Below are 21613 nucleotides of genomic sequence, written 5' to 3'. Positions count from 1 at the left end.
GCAAGTGCAGTCACGTTTTTCTTTTGACACTGACTTCACATCATCGAGTCCCCCTTCAAAATGTTCTATTTTTGTCACCTGGTTTGAACGGAATTATTTGGTTCCTCCTTGGACATACATCTGGTTGGTGCTCATCGCCATTTTTTGTTCATGTCCATTGGATTTGTGACATTCTTTATCCGTCTAATCAATGTTCACTACCTAACTGAAGGCTCTACTGTTAAAGTGATTGATGGAACTTTGGCACCACACTCTTCTTCTCACCTCATGAAAAGAGACCAACATTTTGTCAACATCTATGTCTGGCCAGTTGTGGATGGAATAGTTTGGGATGCTGTAAAGTTCCAAATTCATGGCCCCGCCGAGGTGGTTAATGTTCCAAATGTACTTCGTGTTTCGAGGGGGAATGTAGTGAAGCAAAACATACGTGCTGATTATTGGGACGTACAAGCTGTTCAATCTTTATTTTTCTGATTTAAAGTATTATGCTGCATTTGATGCTGAAGATTTGTGTTTGAATTCTCCAAATTATGCTGATTTATTTCTCTGTCAGCATTATGGCCATCATTACCTGCATAAAATGAATACATTTAGAAATGCGGCTAATTACACACAGTGGGAACATTTCCCAGCTCCCATTGAAGGCAGTTCAAAAACACTTTTGAGGAAATGTGCATACTTCACTGAATTCAATAAATGCAATCCGGATTCATTTTATTTTAAAATGAATACTACATCCAATTCTTAAGTCAGGCTCACCCGCACAAGGATACTGTATTCCAAATCCTTTTATTGATCAATTAGCTATAGGTGACTATGAGCTATCGAAAGATACAGTCAATCTTAAATCTGGCTGGGGTTCCAGATCCTGGCAGGTACAGGGCATGGAGACTTTACATCGAGCGTGCCAAACCAAATCCTGTTTTTAAACAGTTTGATTTATCAAACTACTTGTTTTGGATTGGCCACTTCAAAACAAATAATGCCCCTAATATTTCTAATCTGTATGCTTATGAGACCTGGAACAATCATACAGATATGACCCTTGATGAATTGCAGGCAATATTTTCAAATGCATCATTTAATGTTTCTAGCCTTGACCCCCTAGTTTGGTTGGTTTGGCTACCAAGTTCTGATTCTTGCCAACACCGTTTTCTAGTCAAGGCCCCTGGTTACATACAGGATAGACCTGGTCCACATTTTTCCAGCTCCCAATCGGTTACAACCTATTCAGTAGGAAAATGATGTCAAACTTGGTTAAAACACTCCACCCTAACGTCAGTTAAACACCATTTTCTTTATTAACAGATGACATTGACTTGACAGATTTTATAAAAGGGCCCACAGGTCCTAGATCGAATTGATTTCTATATTCAATGAATTCTGGAAGCTGTCCCAAATTGAAGCTGCTTCGCATCTAAGTGCAATAGACCAAGCTAATCCAGAAAAAGTGCTTGCTGACGTTGACAATAGCATTAACACTCTCTCCTCCCACATTTACACATTGGACATTATTGTTTCATCGTTGTGGATATTGTTCATGATGAAGTGTCTGTTTTATACCATGGTCAAAACCAATTGCGTTCCATCATGCAGTTTGCTGGGATTTTACAAACTCTCAAGATGGGTATGGTTCCTTGGGATTATATGAACGCGCCATCGTAATTTTTGCCATTTAACTTGATAGATAGACAACAGTCTATGTCCATGTAGGATGCAACATACACTCTGTTACACATTGAGAAGTTAGATCCTTTGCCATTTTCAGTGGCTGAAACTGATTCAGCGGTATGGCTTATCCATAGAGTAATAACTCTGCCATTTTCCTTGCTTAAATTTAGTTCATGCATGAAAAATTATCCCTTGGGCCGATAGGAACCCCAAGGTAGCCCATTCCTTCACAAGGTGTTGTCATTGCCATTCACATACAGATGCCTACGGGATGACAAACAGGTGTACTTAACTGGGGAATTATGTGATTCCTCATTCCTCTTGTGTGTAATTTAAATGCCCCAAATTTGGCATGTGTTTTAAAGGGTAATTCAGTACCAGCTATCACGCTACATTTACCCTGCTTGCAAATGGTAGCTATTTGCTTTTAAATAATGAAGATTGCTGCAGCATGCTAGCTGGCATCCCTTACAGTGCAACAGTCTCACAATGTCTGTTTTGCTGTAAAAATTTGTTTTTTCCACCCCCACACTGGAGGCTCAATATTCCAATTTGGCCTTCCATTCCAACCTTGAAGGCAAAGTTCAATAAATTGAGCAGAATAATAGCATTGTTGTCCCAAAAAGAAGTTGCGCTCACTTCTTCCAGTGAAACATTCGTCCTTCACGTGGCCAACACTCGCACAGAGGTACGAGCGCTTCTTAATACTGACCTCACACCTAATTTCTGTGCCTTGATCCATACCATTTTCAATGCCTCTACTACTACAGGCTTGGCCCATTTTTTTAAACTTGTGGGCTTTGGCCTTGTAACTTCATTCCAAACTATATTTGGTGTGCTACCAGCATTCTTACATTCTATTTTTTTCAGCATCTTCGGCGGCTTTCCACTAATAATTGCCTTGGCTGCTGGGGCGCTGCTGTTGATTTGTCTGCTTCGGAATGGCTGCTCTCTCTGTGGCACAAAACAGCCGAGACCAGCTGATACAGCTTTGTAGTCGTATGCTTGAATGCTATGATACTCTGCCCTTGGCCACTCTAAGCGTGGCTTATGGATTGTCTTCTCGTTTTGCATACTTCACTTACGTGCAACCTGTCTCCCAAATCCTGGAATGCTCCTTTGAATGGGCACTGGATCTTTGCCTCTCCAACACGGTGTCTCCTGCCCCGAATTACGGACTGCTAATGAGTCCTCTTGTGGATGTCTGTGTAGCTGCACATGATTTCCTACAAAGAAGTTTTGTTGAAGAACACGCAAGTTGTTCTCTGATGGTGGTAGAGACTCCCTTTGTTGATGAACATGTCTGTTCCTTCTCGTTGTTGGATTGGATGGCAACTCTCTTTTCTGACAATAACAATAACTTTCTCTTGAAGGCCGTTGCAACTTATTGCTCATACACACTGACGGAGTGACTTGACAGACTTCCATTATCAGTCGAGAACTTTTACTGAATTTATTTGCAGGATTTTTACCCCCTTAATATTCTTTCTCTCACTCTCTTCCTTCCAATCTTCCCATCAACATAGATGAACTTAATTCTTGCTCGCTCTGACTTGAACTCTGTATTCTATTGAGTCCATTGTCCGTTGGCATGACCAAGGGAAAGGTGTAATGAGGATAAGGTGTTAACTGCAAACATTTCTATGTTAGCATGAGTGAAATATATGCTTAGACATCATGTTGCCACTTTTGCACACAACACTACATGGCTCTGTTCTCGAAAATACACTGCTTACGCTTCTTCACATGAGAACTGTCTGCTGTTCACATATCTAGGCGTACACTGAGCTCTCTGTCTGCACAGCGTGTCCAAGGTCGATTCACATTGGTCAGTCCCACACACATAGATATAACAGGAGGCACAGCTGCCCAACTGAAACTTGGGTGCTCTTTAATATGGCATTACATACATGAGAAGGTTTCTTGGATAAAACCTTGCCAACTTAGAAGAGCTGTGATCGTCCTGGGATGTGATTCATTGCATCTGATCTTGGAGGTATGGGGTCCCCCTGACAAAGCCTAGACTTCTTCTATAATTATAATAAACTCACTCCAGCATGTGGAGGGTGGTAAAGGCACTGTAGTCCCGTTTCCACTGTCATTATAATATGATTACCCCTTTTGTGCTTTATGGAATTGTAACAATGCCTATTTGTTTATTCTTATGCATCTTTTTGCTGGTATTGGCGCGAATACTGCATCTTAGAGCACGTTAATTAATTAAACATTTTAAACTATACCATGTCTCTGATTACTCCTGTTGTGGACTATTTTGAGTGTTAGAGCGAAAGAGTGTTCTTGGTTCCCACTATTCCTGAGAGTTTACTAAGTCGCATGTTCTAGGTTGTCTATGTCTATGTCTATGTATTTATTTTTATATAGCGCATAATTCACCAATAGGTCTCAGAGCGCTTGCGAGACAACTGGAGAGAAGGGAACCCAAAGGGGATTCATTACCGACTAAAGAGCCATGTTTTACGGTTTTTGCGGAAAGTTTTAAGGTTGGGGTCCAGTCTGATGGTTAGTGGTAGTGTGTTCCAGGTGGTGGGGCCTATTTTGGAGAAGCTCCTGTCTCCGTTTCTTACGGTCCTGTCTAATCATTGGTAGCTTCGCTGTAGTACGGAGAACAAATGAGACACTATTGCTAGTCGGATTGGGGTTCTGGGCACTGAGGTGGGTTTTATTTATACCACAATACACCAAGGTCCTGGTTTCCTGCGCATAGTTCTGTGCACAAGCAGAATCCCTGCAACACTGTCTTGCAAAGTTGTAATGCTCTCTGTCAGCCCCCTGGGCATAGAATCTGTCAAGCAAAATTTTCAATTGCTTAATCAATACAAAAACCTAAACAAAAATAGGTTTTAGATTTGTAAGTTTTCTCCATTACATGCCATGTCTCTGTTAATAATAAATTATGCATAGCAACTCCATTTTCAAGAATATGTTTTTGTGCATGCAGACTGATATCCATCTCATGTCTCAACATTTATAGGTTCAGTTAGTTCTTCAAAGAGAGAGTACAAAATAGGTAGCATGGTCCTCTGAATTTGTGTCTTTAACATGGACTAACAATCTCACCCCGTCTTTAACTATAACTATAAATGATTACTCTCATCCTGCTACTCAAAACCTTTGGTCTCGGTCCACCTTAAGGTCTGTGTGCCTGGACAAATTTTCCCTCCTCCTCCAAAATTACCAGGAGCTCGCTCTGGTACAAATAATTCCAAGGAGGAAAGTAACATGTATTATTAAGTGCTGCACACAAAGTTCGGACTGGCCTCACCAGGAGGTTTCCTGATGGGTTGGCAGGCTGGGGTCCTATTTTGTTACTATGGGGTGAACCGCTGCGTTTGCTGTCTGCAGATCTTCAGAGCTTTACAAGCAAACAATGCAATAAGTCGGTCAAACCATACTAGCTTTCTAACCATTTGTTTGTGCATTCGGTTAGTCCCTGTCTCCTGCAGGAACCACGAACACTCTGACCTAAAGGGCTTTTAGGTGGAAGGGGTGAGGTGGGCTGCTGTTGATTGGCTCAGAGAGAATAGGAGGCACAGTGCAATTCGGATACTACATGATTATCTCCTTCTCCCATTTGAGACACTAAATCAGCACACTTTGTTAAATACCTCCCAGCTGTGCATGTTTTGCAAGGATTGATCATAGGAATAGCAAAATTCATCCCTTGATTAATGCATTGACACCACTTGCTCATCGTAGAAAGTCTTTAATCGCTGCCATTCATTGTTAAATTAATTCATCCACTCACCCTTCACCCATCCAACTATTAATTTACTCATTGAGCTATGCAGCTTTGTCTTCAATGTCCATCCATCCCTTCAATGGTTGGACATGGTTCTGTAATGGAAATGTGCTGTAAAACGCACATTTGCATTTTTTTAACAGAGAGAAAGGCCCTCTTTGCTATGTTAAGGGTCACTCACTGTGTGCAGTGTGAGGGCTGGTCTGACGAAATTTGCTAGGGCTGTTTTTGGTAACCAGTCTAGCCCTGCACACACAAGTAGGGCTTTAGTAGTATCTACACACAAAACATAAATGCTGTAGATCACATGACCCAATTGTGATCCTGGTGCCCCCTTACCTTACTGAGTGCTGCAATGCGTGTTTAGTTGGATCCAGATAACTGATAATATAACCTCAAAATGTATTTATTTAGTTCATCACTTTTTTTCTGGTTGTTTACCTTGGTACAGACAGACAGCAATCAAGATAAGCCTCTGGCTTGCACATTAAACAAGCCTTTCATCAAAATAATTATTATGATGTGGGGTCTGTTTAGATCTAGAGCTTAGATTTTCAATCTACCATCTGTAAATCACCAACTGTTTGGTATGCTACTTGGTGACAAAGTCAGACCGGAATTTTATAACCAAATTGCTAACTCAGGTGTCTTTCAATTGAAACATGGATTTCCTTCTGTTATCCTCACGCTTGCTGAAGTGCTATTGAGACCACAAATGAAGGAATTTCTTATCACAAAAATGTCATCAAGTAGGAAACAGTCCCACCACAATGAATGTTGGAAATTAAGATATTGACTACTCCACATTTTTAGTACTATTGAAGTCAACAGAAAACGTTGTGAAAAAAGTAATGTCTGAGAAAGGGATAATCCTTGTGGATCAATATGTTTATGTTAAGGATTTTTGTAATGCTAGGTTTATATTAAGGTTTTCAATGAGAGGGCATGGCTAGGGTTAGGGAAAGGTACAAGAGAATGCTTAAAACTATTTCGGAATAAGGGGGCATATTACCAAGGGGGGCGATAGGCAATTATGGGCGGTTTAGCGATATATTAGCAAGCTGTCGCTAACTGATGTTAGTGACAGCTTTTAGGCGATAGCGAGCGGTTTGGGGTCCGCTTTGCATGTCAGCGATATTTATCGCTAATGACATGCAAAGTGGGCGTACCCAACCTGTTAGCGACTGAAAGCAGTCGCTAACGTCGCTATTGCCTATTAGCAAGGCGGGCTATCGCCAAAAACTAACGCCTGCTCAGACCAGTTCTTAGCCATGTTATCCAATGGGAGGTGAATAACATGGCTAAGAGCATTTCGTCGCTAATGCATGAATATCGCTGTATTCTCAGCGATATTCATGCTATCGTCGGTAAAATTATCGCTTTGGAGATAAACGTTGCTAATAGCACGTTATCTCAGCGATAATTTCCGGCGATGCTTAGCGATAAACAAATCGTTGCTAAGCCTAGTTAGCGATAAATACCGCTACTAGTTGGTAAAATGCCCCATGGTTAGAAATACATATAGAGGCTAAGAGAACTGAAGTCAACAATAGCGTAAGGGAAATAATTATAGAAATGCACATGGTAAGCTTAGCCTGAGTGCTAAATAGAGAAATGGATGGAATTAGGGTGGGAAAGGATTTGGGCTTGAAAAAAGTTTACACTTAAGATTAAGGTTAGTGCTTTAGTTAGAGTTAAGACTTCTTTAAGGAGAGGGGTAAACAACAGGTCTAGTTTGGATGTCATGTTTGTAGGGGATTCATTAATAAAGTCACTACATACATATTATGGCACTATTTATAAATAGAGAAATGGATGGAATTAGGGTGGGAAAGGATTTGGGCTTGAAAAAAGTTTACACTTAAGATTAAGGTTAGTGCTTTAGTTAGAGTTAAGACTTATTAAGGAGAGGGGAAAACAACAGGTCTAGTTTGGATGTCATGGTTGTAGGGGATTCATTAATAAAGTCACTACATACATATTATGGCACTATTTTGCTGGGTTCCTCATTATGGGTTCTCTAATACCGATGTTTGTAGTCATGTATTATTCGTCTTGAGATAGAATCTGCTGACACATCATCTCTAACATTTACATTAAATATCAATTTCTGATTGAAATCTTTCTAAATAGTAGAGAGAATCTCAGATAGTTGACTCTGATAATGTTCATAAACAATTAAACCCTGTAAACAATATGCCAGATGGTCTCAGTAACAAATGTAAAATCTGTATGTGTTGAGAGTTAGGGTCTGCCTAGCAAGAACTCACCGGTTTCTGTTTCAATAACCACCGCATAACTACAGGAACATCCACACTATTTATATGATATCTATTATTGTTGTAATTTATTGTTTATTATATGAAAAGTGCTTAATTGAGTGACCGCTGTGGACGGCTGGAATGGCGAGGCTAGATGGGAATTAATTTTTGTTGTACTGCCTCTAGTAGGTCTCTGGGCTGACAACCTCAACCATGGAGCTGCATTTAATTGTCTATTTAACCAACTAAATGAATTAATCTCACTTTATAACTCTCAAGTGGAAGAATCACTAGTGAAGTCTATTAAAAAAATTGACTTCCTGACGTGGTATTCATTCTCCTTGTCTTAAGATTGATAAACAGAGGTGGATAAGCTAGATGTCTAATTTACCTTTGGGCACCATGGGTTACTCTTATTGTTACTGCCCTCTGTCTGCATTGGCGTCTCTAGGCCAATGTGCATGAAAGCTATTAAATGCAGTCTGGAAGCTGTGGTATCGAAGGGACAGAGAAAGGCAACCGCTCCAGACCTAATGTCTCCATAAGCCCAGCTGAGCATTTTCTGTAGGCCAACAGTGCCACGCCCTGTAGCTAACTGACACAATGGGAGCTAGACATTGGCAGTGCTTGATTTAACTCAGGTACTCATATTGGTAACCACCATGGATCATTTGAGAGGACCAGGACTGACTGCAGATGAAGCAGAGACACTCTGCCTCCCACTCTGCCTGCACATGTATTGTGATCAAGGGAAGAGAAATATTTAAATGTCTATGACAAGCAAGGAAAAACCTTTCTGCATCAAACTTTCCAGCAACCAACCCATTAACAAATATTGTAACCAAGTAGGTGAGGATCTCTAAATATTCCAGGTAGTACTGTCCACCTGGTTTTGAATGAGTATACAAGTGTTTGTTCCAACCTTCAGATAGCCAATAATTCCTGATTTATGGGGAAGCAAGGCCAGTGTAGTAAAAATAAAATATAGCATTGCAAGGTCTGTGAGGAAAGAAGTATTTATTGAATCAAACCCATTATATGGAGTAGAAGGTTTTGGTTAAGGTACATTGGTTAAGGTACATTCACCAGAGAAGTAGGATTGAGGTGGAAATTCATCTGGTGGATGGTTGGTTCTACTCTGTATTTGAGAATTTCTCCAAAAAGTAGAGAATGTTCTGTTCTCCAGAAACTCAAAAAGAGGCCTTATATATTCTAAAATATTCTTTCTTTGTCTCTGTGCAGTTGTTGATTGGATACATACGCTTGACTCAGGGAGACTGGCACTGATTTATTTACAGTACAATTATCCTACAATACTTGTGAAACCATGAGACTATTGTGGTGTCTTTATGAATATGGGTGGAATATAAAACAAAAACTATATATATCTATATACACACCCTGGTAGGTCACAGTCACAGACTCATGTACCTACTCACATATCCACTGAGACACTCATACTCATACCCATTCAGACACAAATGCTCCCACTCAAGACTGACTCTGTGACCCATGTGTGTACTCACATAAGCAGTCAGAGGGTGATTCATCCAGTCACAGGTGCACTTAGACTCATGCGCCTACTCACATAGATAGAGACTTATACACCCACTCACAGACCCACTCAGTATGGTCTGTCACTCAGACACTCTCGCACTGACTGACAGACCCACTGAGAGACATATGCTTCCACTCACCCACTCACTGATAGACAGACCCACTCAGACAATTATTCACCCATTCATTGACCCAGTCACAGACTCATGTACCCATTCACATACCCACTTAGACACTCATACATCCATTTACATACCCAATCAGACACTCAGATGCCCACTCACTTATCCACTCAGAGACGTATGCATCCACTTATTGACTTAGTGAAGGACGCATGCTGCCATTCAGAGACCCACTTGGAGACTTATGCACCCACTCACATAACCCAGTGAATCATTAATACACACTGTTATAGAGATATTGAGAGACTGATATATGTTTTTATAGAGTTATTTAGATAGTGATGTATCTAGTGTGAGAGTTAGAATGAATTATATAGTTTTACATTTTGAATGTGGTGGTCGCTATTGCATTTTCACAATGTATACACGATCGTTACAGTTAACAACGTATTCACGACTCTCAGTGTTGCAGTGAAAACGGAAAATAGGTTTTAGAGATGGTTTTTATAGAAACTCACTACAAAAACATGACTTTAGACAATACAGTAATAAACCCTTAGTGTGCAAAACGCTGTAATATGTGTGTATCTATGTGTTTTTCACTTTATGAAAAAGGCGTGATTGTCGTTGTTAACAGCGAAAACCCAAAATATATTGAAAGAAATTATTAATGTACTTTTCAAATAAATAGATGACAAATACAACAATAAGTGGTGTACCATGCAGATGTAATGTTCAATATTTAGTTATAGAAAAAAATAAAGGGACATTATAGTTAGGAAATAGAATTTTAAAAAGTTAGGAATTCATTCAAAAACAAAGGTTACAGGGACATTATAGTTAGGATTCAGCATTTTAAAAACCTTAAAAATTAACTGAAATCTAAAATTTAAATGGACGTTATATTTAGGAAATAGAATTTTAAAAAACGTTGAAATAAACTGAAAAAAACAAAGGTTACAGGGACGTTATAGTTAGGTTGACATTTCCCTCATACAATGAAATTCAGCAGTTATAGTGACCTGAGCCAACTATAACTCATGCCCCTGTAATGCACTGCTTATGACCTCACATATTACATCACTCATGACATGGTCAGTGACATCACTCATTATATCACTGATGACATCTGAAATGGCATCACTGCTGACACACTCAGAGAAACATTGACACACCCACTTGTCACTTGTCAAACATGTCATACACCCACTCTCACACAATCTCTAATAAACTCATTGACAGAAGCTAACAAACACTCACATATCTCGTCCCTCATCCATACAACCAGTAACACATCAACTCAAACATAGAGCCACTAACAGAACCACTAACTCACTTACCAATACAGGAAGTCACAGATTCAGTTATGGAGACATAGATACTCGCAAATCCACTCATACACCCATACAGCTACTGACTCAGTAAATATGTTAACCATACATCTATTCACACACCTACTCACTCACCCATACAGTCACTCACACAGCCAATAACTCATGCATACATTTACTCACACAACCACTTAGTTACTTATACATATGCTAATACATATATTCACTCATCTATACAGTGGTTGGGAGAACCACATCAGCAGAACTTGAACCACCACAGATTTCAAATGTCATCAGTGATGTAATATATGAAATCTTAAGCAGAGCATCAGTGTTGCAACATTATACTCATGTTAGTTATGTACAACTGGGAAACTTCAACGTTTTTTTGGGGGGGTAGAGTTTATCAGAGAACATTTTGTCCTAATCATGAGGTGGTATTGTAAACCAGAACAGAACATGCACAACTTTGACCCTGTCCCCACTTAAGCTTCTGAAAAGTCTGGATTTTCAAAACTTGATTCACTGACACAAAAATGTGCATTACATTTTTTATTAGTAAAGTGTTTGGAAAAACAGGTTGTTTGGGTTATACCAGAACTTCTAAAAGTTAAAGATAGCAGAAACTACATGAGCTAACTGTAAAAAGTGAACAGCTCTATGACTGTTTTCCAGTGTTTGCATTCTTCTTGCCACAACTGTATGTTAAAGAGTTTTGCACAATTGAATCTATGTTTGACCAATCTGCATGTTTTACCTGTTCTTACTGTGCATTATAAGTGTGTACCTATACAGGAACCGTGCCTTATGGGTTACAAGGCCTTCTTAGGGGTGACAATATTGAGAAGGAAACTTTAGATCTGTCAAAGGGGTATATTTTGGGAGGAAGGGTTGACGTTTTTCACCTACCACAGTCAGGCTACAGTCTTTGGCCTGAAGCCATGTTTACCATGTCACTGTAGTGGAAGGCCCAACAGATGCTGCAGCCAACTAGTTACATTTAATTTTCAGGCCCTAGGTACATTTTGTAGCATCTATTTGGAAAAGTAAATATGCCTATTAGGAGTTTAACCAATCTTGACATGTTTTAGGGGTCAGACCACATACCCTAGGGCCTGGTTAGTCCCAGTGCACTGAGTTAAAAAAAAAACAGCAGCAAGAGTCCACAAAAAAATTGGAGTGACTACTCAAAAAACAGGCACTTTTGTATACTTCCCCTTTCTTGATAGCAGTTCATTCATAGAAGTGGAGATTCTAAATATCAGAGTTTTTTAAGTAGGTGCTCTGTTACTTGAAGACGTTACATTGTTTAATCTGCTAGGCGTCACTGTAAAACGTTTTTTAATTCATGCCACAGCTACACATGTTTAAAAATTACTTGGGCACAGGCATATCATATTTCTCCCTTATAGTTCAGCATAGCATCTTGGCTACAAATATCTGCCGGTTTGGTGTTCCTTTTGTGTCAATCTATCGATCATCATTTGTATGAAGCAGCACTGTCACCTTAGGGGTAACTGAGCACTGAGGGTGCCAAGCCTCCATTGAAAAGCCTGATCTTGAGTTTCGTTCTGAAATTCACCAGGGAGGGTTGCATTCAGAGGTGGAGGTGTAGGTTGTTCCAGGTCTTGGCTGCGATGGATTCACGGAATGTTCTTGAGGGCAAGAGAGTAGGAGTGCAAGCATTTTGCAAGTATATGGAAGTTCAGTTGATGGTTGTATATAGGACTGTTTTTGATTGTGTAGGCGTGCGTGAGGATCTTGAACTGGCAACTCATCAAAATGGGGAGCCAATGGAGGTTTCTGAGCTAGGAGGTGATGCAGGTCCATTTGGGAAGATCCAGGATGAGTCTGGCTACCGCATTCTGTAAGATCTGGAGTCTTTTGAGGAGCAAGGAGGCGATGCCTACATAGAGTGCATTGCCGTAGTCTAGGAGACTGGTGATAAGTGCCTGGGTGATTTTTTTCTGGTTTTGACTGGGATCCATTGGAAGATTCTGCAGATCATGCAAAGGGTGTGAAAGCAGCAGGAGGCACGTGCGTTGAATTGTTGCTTCATAGTCCGTTCACTCAAAGGGCAGAAGGTGGTCCCCATACACTTTTGTTGGTCTGATGTTTAGTTCTGCTGGTTAGTAGCACTTCGTGGGGGCTGAACCACCCCCTTTTCATGGAGGTTTCACCATTCTTTTGGGGTAACCTCTCTCACGCAGTCTGGTGCTCAGGATGTTTGCCTCTCTGAAGATGTCCTCTTTCTCCGTGCAGTTACGTCTTAGTCTAAGGAACTGCCCATACGGTAGGCCATCCTACAGGGATGGAAGCTCTTGTATTGTAGGAGTGTGTTTCTATCTGTTGGTTTTAGATAGAGGGTCACATTAAGTTGATTGTCACGGCATCTTATTTGTAGGTCAAGAAATAAAACCTTCTCTTTATCAGCGCTATAAGTGAAGGTCAATGCTGACTGGCATTCATGTAGATAGGTCATTCCAAGACTGTCTTCAGTGCCAGTCCATATGAGGAAGGTATTGTCTACGTACCGCTTCCAACATTTAATGTCATTGAGGAATGGGTTAGTCACATCAATGATTAATTTATTCTCCAGATCACTAACATAAAGATTAGCTAGGTTGGGAGCAAAAATAGCTCGCATTGTTGACTATTAAAAAGGAGAGCTTGAGAAAAAATAAATATACAATTACTATAATTGTGAAGAGCTCCCCTTCCTCTACTACCAATAAACATTTCCCCTCCTTTCACGTATTTTGGACAGCACTCTCAGATTATGGTCACTTCACTGGGGTTCAATGAGTCACGTATAAACTGCTTACTACTGTAATATTTAATATACATCTTTGGAAAGTTGTATGCTTATTATAACTGCAAAATAAACTATACTCATTTCGGGTGAAGGGAATATGACTTTGAGACATTTTCGTGTGGGATCTCTAAAATCGAATTCATACTAATTCGACTGAATTTAATTAAGGTCTTAACGTGTAATTGTCTTTGTTTTTCTGATTTATTCAAGCAAGTTACACTTTCCTTCAGAGATTGCATCACCTGTATAACTGAGTTCCTTGTGAACACTGTTTTTTTGCTGATTAGCAACACCCAGTTCGCAAGGACATATGGGTCACTCTTGTTGTTTGTAAATAGTGTTGATGAGTCTGGCAATGAAGGTGTGAAGGCCGCAGATAGGTTGAGGAGGATCAGGGCCACAGTTTCTCTGTGGTCAAGGAGATATCTGATGTCGTCTGTGGCAGTGATCAATGCAGTCTTAATGCTATGCTTGGCATAGAATCCTGACTGTGAGGCTTTAAGTAGGTGGTTTTGTTCCAGGTGTTTGGTGAGTTGTTGGTTTATAGCTTTCTCAAGTACTTTGGCTGGGTAGGTGAGCAGGGAAGTCGGTCGATAATTTTTGAGATCGCTGGGGTCGGCGAAGGGGTTCTATAGGAGGGGTCGGACCTCTGCTTGTTTCCATCTATCCGGGAACGGCTGCTTTGGAGTTAGAGGTGTTGTTGATGCTAGTGATTTCGGTGTAGATTGGGATGGTTCTGAGGTTGGTGGGGCAGAGGTCAGTGGGTACACCAGAGTGTGTGGAAGATATGATGGTTGTGGTGGTCTGAGTGATGAGAGGTGATCAGGTGGTGATAATTCAGCTAGTGTGCATTGGTTGGTTCAGCTTGCTGAGGTTGAGAGACATGGGTCAACATTTTTGTAGATGAAGGCGATCTTGGGGCCTCATTTCTATCCCTAGCAGGACATTTACACCGCCGGATCATCATTTTTTTGTTCTCTGGTGGCGAAATGTGCAACAGCATATTTACAAGGCCATGCAAAGCCACTTTGTATTACTTTTCAAGGCCTTGTAAATATGTGCCCCTTTCATGCAGAACACTGCATGAAAGGGGCGTTCAATGGGCAGTTCTACCTTAATCTCTTTACAAATCCATCTTGCCCAACCCACTCTAAGACTTCTTGATACTAGGTTCTGGGCCTGATTTATGACAGTATTTGCATGTGCAAACGGGTTTGCGAACCCGTTTGCTCATGCAAAAACCAATAGGGGTATGTACCAAATAGCGAGTTGCAATTTATTTGCGACTCGCTATTTTGGTATTGCGAGGCACTATTAGGAAGGGGCTTCTCTCCCTAATAGCGTGCGCAACCCCATGTACAAATGTTTTGAAACCGCAATTGCGGTCGCAAAACACTCGGAAATTACCACCCTCTTCTAGAGAGTGGTAATGGGGTTGCAAAAGGGAAGGGGTCCCCAGAGTACCCCCTTCCTCTTTGCAAACGCAGTGGAAAATAAGTTTTAAGGGCTGGCAGTGGTCTCAAGGACCACTGCCTGCCCTTAAAACATGAAACAAAAACGTTTAATTCTCTTTTTTTTTAAATGCTTCCCGTTTTCCTTTAAGGAAAGACACATGGTGATCTGCTGAGCCCAGCCGGCCACAATACCTGTGAGGGCCTGCCATTCACAATGGGGTCGCAAATTGCGAGAGGTTCATTAATATTCATGAGTCTCTCAATTTGCGACACCATTTATTTAAAGGTTTTATATAGCGCTGGCTAGACCCGGAGGTATCAGAGCGCTTTACATGAGTATCAGATCATAGTTGCAGGTTACATTGTTACAAAGGTTACATAGTTTTAGAGCATGGCAACATAGTTACTTGAAAAGGTCGTAATAAACAATAAGCACATACACATAAGGGAAAAAGCAGGCAAGGGGAGAGATTCAGGGGAGGGGGGTAGGAACAGGGGAGGTAGACAGAGAATGAAGGAGGGAAAGAGGAGGGGAGGGTGAGAGAAACACAGCATGGAGGGCGACGGGGACACAAACTGGTAGACGAGTCAAAGCTGCTTCCAAAGTCCAGTAAGCTGCGATCCTAGGTGAAGTGGAGTCATTTCCCTATCTCTGTTGCTAGAGGCTCCCTTTACGCAGTGGACTCTCTCAGAGAGGTCTCTGAGACTCCATGGCCTATTAACTGGATCCTTCCCCAAAAAGGGGAGAGGGAGTGCTTTGGCAAGGGGCACAATGGACAGGGGCTAGGCGGTGTAGCAAGGCAAGGGGAGAGATTCAGGGGAGAGGGGAAAGGAGCTAGTGTATTACATGAGGAACAATAATGTTATAATTTTATATCAGTTAGAAGATACATAAATATCAAGAAAAGCATTTAAAGAACATAGGGGACAAGTGAATGGAGCACGGAAGGGTAAGGGGATAGGGTGAAGGGGTAGGAGGAAGAAACAATCTACCCAGTTAATCAAGGGAAGAGCAGGGGGCAGCCATTTTACAGAGAGGGAGGAATCCTTAGTGGAGGAGGAGGTCTTGCACTTGACCCAGATGTTACCGGGAGGAGGGGCGGCAATTTTAGAGATATCAGTAATGTCAGGAACTGGGAACCTGAAGTCATTCAAGGGGCATCCACCCCAACATCAGCGTTTGGAGCGAAATTCCAGAATGAGGCCACCAAATCAAACCAGTCCTCGGAGCAAGAGCAGACAGCTCCCGATGTCGGAAGTGCAAGAGCCAAAATCCCACAGGCAACCTATTGCGAGAGCGACTGTGGGCACTGGAGACTCTCTGCAGATGCCCAGAGCCCCACAGCACCTCTCAGTAGTGGCTGGAAGCACACCGGGGGCCCAAGGAAGCGAAGATACATCGGTGTGGTGGTAGCAGGGGTTAGAGTAGTATATAATTAATAAGTAAGTACGTCTACTACAGCTTCTAGTGGTTAGAATTACCTATATACAAATTGCAAAACACTCAAGATTACATTTGAAAAGCGATTAGGGTTGGACAATCATATGTTACAAATGTATAGGGCCTGGCATTAACAAAAGTATCAGTGAGAAACAAGTAAGAAGGGTGGATAGGGACAGGAAAGAGAGAGGGAAAACCGAGATCGGACCATAGGTGTCAACAATAGTCACCAACAGGCAACAGATCCCTGGAGAAGGAGGATGATCGATAGGTCGCCCAGCTGGACAGAGGGACAGACCAGTTCAAAAGATGGCGGACCAAGGACAAGAACGACAACAGGAGTTGGACCCAAAATGCCGGGGGGCACACGAGATCCAATCCAAAAGTTAGGAGGGCCGAGTCCGAAGAAAATCAGGGAGCCGACCCACGGAGGAGGAACAAGAAGGGGAAAGGAGTCAGACAGTCAAAAAAAGGAGGAGGGGGGCCAGGCGGTCTCCGAAGCACAACTGTGCCGTCTATGTCCATTTCATTGCCGGCGTCAGCCCGGGCCAGGGCGATGCAGGCCACGATTGCGGGCAGGGCATAGCCTCGATCCTCCAGCACTAGGACCAACACCTCGATCTGCGCTCGGGGGTAGCTTCCAAGGTGTACGGCCGCCTTCAGGGTCTCCGGAAGGATCAGTGCCGGCTCTCACTCAAGGCTGCCAGTGCCCGCAGCGTGCGTGAAGGGTCGAAGCGAGCGTCCTCGGCGTGGAAAGGGAGCCCACCAGGAACGAAGATTTTTAGGATCCACGGGGTGGGGGTGCAAACTTGAGTCTTCCTGGACTGATCTGGAAGAATAAGTATGTATCCGTGATTAGGGGCCTGAGCGATCCATAACAAGAACGTGAGATGAATGGGTGGGCAGATACTAACTTGTATGGGGCAGACGTGAACGCCGATGTCAGGTGTCTGGCTCTTCTAGGCGATCGGGCTGATCGTGTCATTTGCTGGAGCTGTGAGAGGAAAAGGAGGGTGGTGAAGTTGCGTGGTCAACCAAGGGTAGAGAACGTGTGAGCCACCTGTCAATGCCCGCGCCCCGCCGTTTCTTAGTTTCTCCCTCCTCTTTGCTCCCCTGACTTGTCCTTTTTGCCCGCAGCACTACTACTAAAAACAACCATGTCCTAATGGCGCGCATTCTCTACTGTGGCTGTTACTTAATCGTGAATTGAACACATAAGTCACTTGATTTGTTCCATTCACCCAGCCACCCACTGTCTGATACTTCCACTTATGTTCACATTGCGCCGTTCACACTGTCCACCTTACCACTTGCGTCGCCACTGTTCACTTGCACACTTTTTGAGCACCAAGTATATTCTTGGTTGTCATATGATTTGTCTAAATACAGTGCTGCTTCAACTGTATAATTATGACCCTGTATAATATTTCCTTTCTAAATACATTATGAATAACGACACAAGACCAACTGAATAACTGTCTCCTTTATTTCTGTTCGGGTAACTTCCTACTGAATATTACCTATTGGGATATTGTTATTTATATTTACAATACGGCGCACCATGGCGCAAGGATTGACAGAGGCGTCAGAAATTCTGACGCTTATGTTGACGGAAAAGTCACGCATTTCTGTAGTTGAGTCGCAAGCACTACACAACCCCAGCAATGCATGTTGCGGCCTATTCCCAATACACTGCCTCACCCCCTACTTCTGCTTCAAGCAGACGCAAGGTGTAGATTTCCCAGCATCACTTTTACGTGGCTTTCCTGCGTGGGAACGCCTACCCTGCATACATTATATCTGACGCAGGTATAATGTCACACAGGGATTTACAACGTGACGCATCTCCCTATATCCGTCACGTTGTAAATGGGCTGCAACTTTTACGCCACCTCTGCATCACAAAAGTGATGAAACGACGGCGCAAAAGTGACGCAAGGGGCTTGTAAATCTGCCCCAAAGTGTTTATTGTTAAAAGCATGTTAAAGTCGATCGGCATTTGAGGTTGTCTTTACTCTATATTAAAGCCTACATTATATTTTGTTACATGGATCTCACCAATTACCATAGTAGCCAATGGTTTTGGTGCTGGTCACACAATGTCCAACTGTAGATATAGAAGGTTTGCTCTGTGAGAATCCACCCATCCATCCATTTTGCTTAGCAAACTGCAATTTTGAATACATTTTTAATTTTATGACTGTGTTTCTGATGGTTGCCATGTGGAAAAGGTAATGCCCAAAACTGTTGGTGTGAGCTGGTTATGTTTAAAAGCAATAAGCCTGTTTAGGTGCACTGGAAATGTTATGTCTGATGCAATAGGTCTTGCCTGCTTTTTATGGAACATTATAACAAATATAGTTAGTTTAGCTAATTAATTGTGAAAATCATACGTTAAACCCAATAAGCCTTGCTATCTCATTGTGTTACAGGCTACATACAGGTATTTTTTTACATGTCATCTCAATGATTATTGTAGTAGGCAAGGGTTTCGGCATTTGCCACTCACTCTGAGAAACCCTAGGGGTTTTCACTGTGAAAATTCTGGTGAGACCTTGTTAGGAGCAGTTGTATATTATTTTGAAAGCTTCATTTTTCAAAATATTGGTTATTTTATAACTGTATACATCATAGTTGCCAGTTTTTGTGAACTTAAATAGGCCAATGTTGGGTAAAGTGTGAATCCAGTGTTAAAGGCGTAAGTGGTTTATTGGGAAAAGTCATGCCAGTTTTCACAGGTTTTATGTGTTTATTATGAAATGTTAGGACAAAGCCTATAGGCCTCACCACCAGATTGTGGAAAGCATGCAATAAGATAATCAAATGTTAAGGGTGAATTGTTATTACACTTTACTAAAACCTGTACACAGGTAATTTGTTACATACAAGCTCACAGATTTCTGTAGATAGCAAGGGTTTAGCGTTGGTGATCCACTCAAACAAACTGTGGGGCTAGAAGATATGCACTGCAATAGTTCTTGTTAGGCTCTATAAGGAGCGAAACGGCTTTATGCCAGAGGACTGCACTGCAGAAAGCTTATGTTCTGTCAGGGATGTATGACATTACAATGCATGCTTTTACCACGCATGCCTTTACAACGCGGTTTTTACATCGCAAACCTTTACAACGCATAGCACTTTGGGGTGCTGGATAGTGAATAGTTTAAATTACTATTCCAACTCCAGTTCAAGTTGACACTAGGGAAGTTGTTGGATAGTAAATTAAACGTATTACCTATCCTAGAGCGCCCCCCAGCGCAATGCGTTGTAATGGTTTGCGTTCTAAAAATTGCGTCGTAAAGGCACTGCGTGGTAAAAGCTGCGTTGTAAAGGATGTTTCCCTCTGTCAGTGGTGTAGCTAGGTCGTTTGCCGCCCACGGCGGTCCCAGCCTTTGCCGCCAGATAGCGGTGGTAAGAGCGAGGGGTTGCTGGAAGAACAACAGCATTAGAAGGCCATTACATGCCACAAGCCCTTGCAACATCTTCTCAGATCTTGCAGGTGAAATGTGTCCATGCTTGGTGGAGTCTGGTGCATAGGAGCATGTGTTCCTAAGCAACTCCTTAGCTAATTACTCAAATTACTTTCATACTTCACAATAATAATTCACCACTAATCCTTTATGAGTTCCGGAGTAACAGGCAACTCACCGAAAAAAGCGCTTCAATGCCTCATCAGAGGTAGCAAGCGCTATATAAATGCAAACCTTTTCCCTCTTCTATCACTTTAATAGGCTTCTCAATCCAAATAGCTGATTAACATATCCACCACTCAAATTACTTTCATATTTCACTATACTAATTCACCACTAATCCTTATGGGTTCCGGAGTAGCTTGCTACTTATTGAAAAAGCGCTTCAACACCTCATCGGGGTAGCAAGAACTACATACATGCAAACCTTTTCCTGCTTCTATCCCTCCATTATCTTTTCCAATTCAAAAAGCTGACTAACATATACCACTCAAATCACTTTCATATTTCACTATACAAATTCACCACTTTATGGGTTACGGAGTAGCATGCTACTCGCCTAAAAAGCACTTTGATGCCTTTTCAGGGGTATTAAACGCTATATAAATGCAATTACAATAAATACAATACAATAGGACATACTGAAACTGTTGCACTGTGTCCTTTTCCCAGCAAGCACAAGCTAAAACTTCTATTGTTAAAATGTGCCAAAGCTGTTTTTATTTTCTCACGAAAAAGCTCCTTCCTTTGCAATGTCATGCCAGGGGCCGTAAGGGCAGTGCAAGGGGTGGCAAGGGGCAAGAAATTACATTCATGATTACCATTTTTAAAAGTACCAATGAGAACTTCATAGTTAGCATGTAAACTCCTGTACCAAATTAGTATTTGTGTCTCTACTGCTTCAGGGCTCCAATTTATACTTTGGGAATGCCCTGGATGTCAAACATTGCAGGGTGCTATCTCCGCAAAGCCTCTTTGAGGAACTGTTAACTTTGATGATATTTACCCACATTGAGTAGCAGCCAGTATTCTATGTCTTATTACAGCCCATATTTATGTTTTAATGAGAGGGGGTTATTTGGGATCACACCTCTCACCCTTAGTGATCTATTAGAAAAGTAGTGTTAGAAGTCCTTTAATTTTCCTGAAACAGGATGCCTTACAATGCTTCAACCAGAGGTGAAACTTGGGAGCGAGGGTAGGGAGGGGAATTTGGGGTGAGATACCTCCCAAATAAATGCATTTTTGGCTTGGTAGTTTGGTCGGAGGCCCTGAGTTGGGGGTGTCATTTCTGTGTAATTTTTGCTCTCATTGTGAACCATGAATGAAAGAAAAAACAGTGACCTTTGATGTAAAACGAGAGAGAGAGAGGGACAGATTCCCACCTGGTGGCTGAATTTCAAATGTAAAACCAGATAACCTGGAATCAATACTGGCTTCACTATGTATATAAATTGTGTGAACCCAGGCTCATATTTTATTTCGCAGATTTCATTTCTCCTTTTTTATTTCACAGATTTTATTTCTCCTTTTATCACATATGGGAGCACCTTCTATATGGATGTATGACGTAACAACGCATACTTTTTCAACGCGCCCCATTACAACGCAATATTTACAGCGCAGGATCTTTACAACGAAAGCCTTTACAACGCATGACATTACATAGCAGATGCTATTACAACGCATGCCATTACAACGTAAGTCTAGGTAAGTATATTATTTTTTTAA

Source organism: Lissotriton vulgaris, chromosome 5 (genome assembly GCF_964263255.1).
Source record: "Lissotriton vulgaris chromosome 5, aLisVul1.2, whole genome shotgun sequence".
Taxonomy (NCBI): Eukaryota; Metazoa; Chordata; class Amphibia; order Caudata; family Salamandridae; genus Lissotriton; species Lissotriton vulgaris.
Note: the sequence above shows the minus strand (reverse complement) of the source record.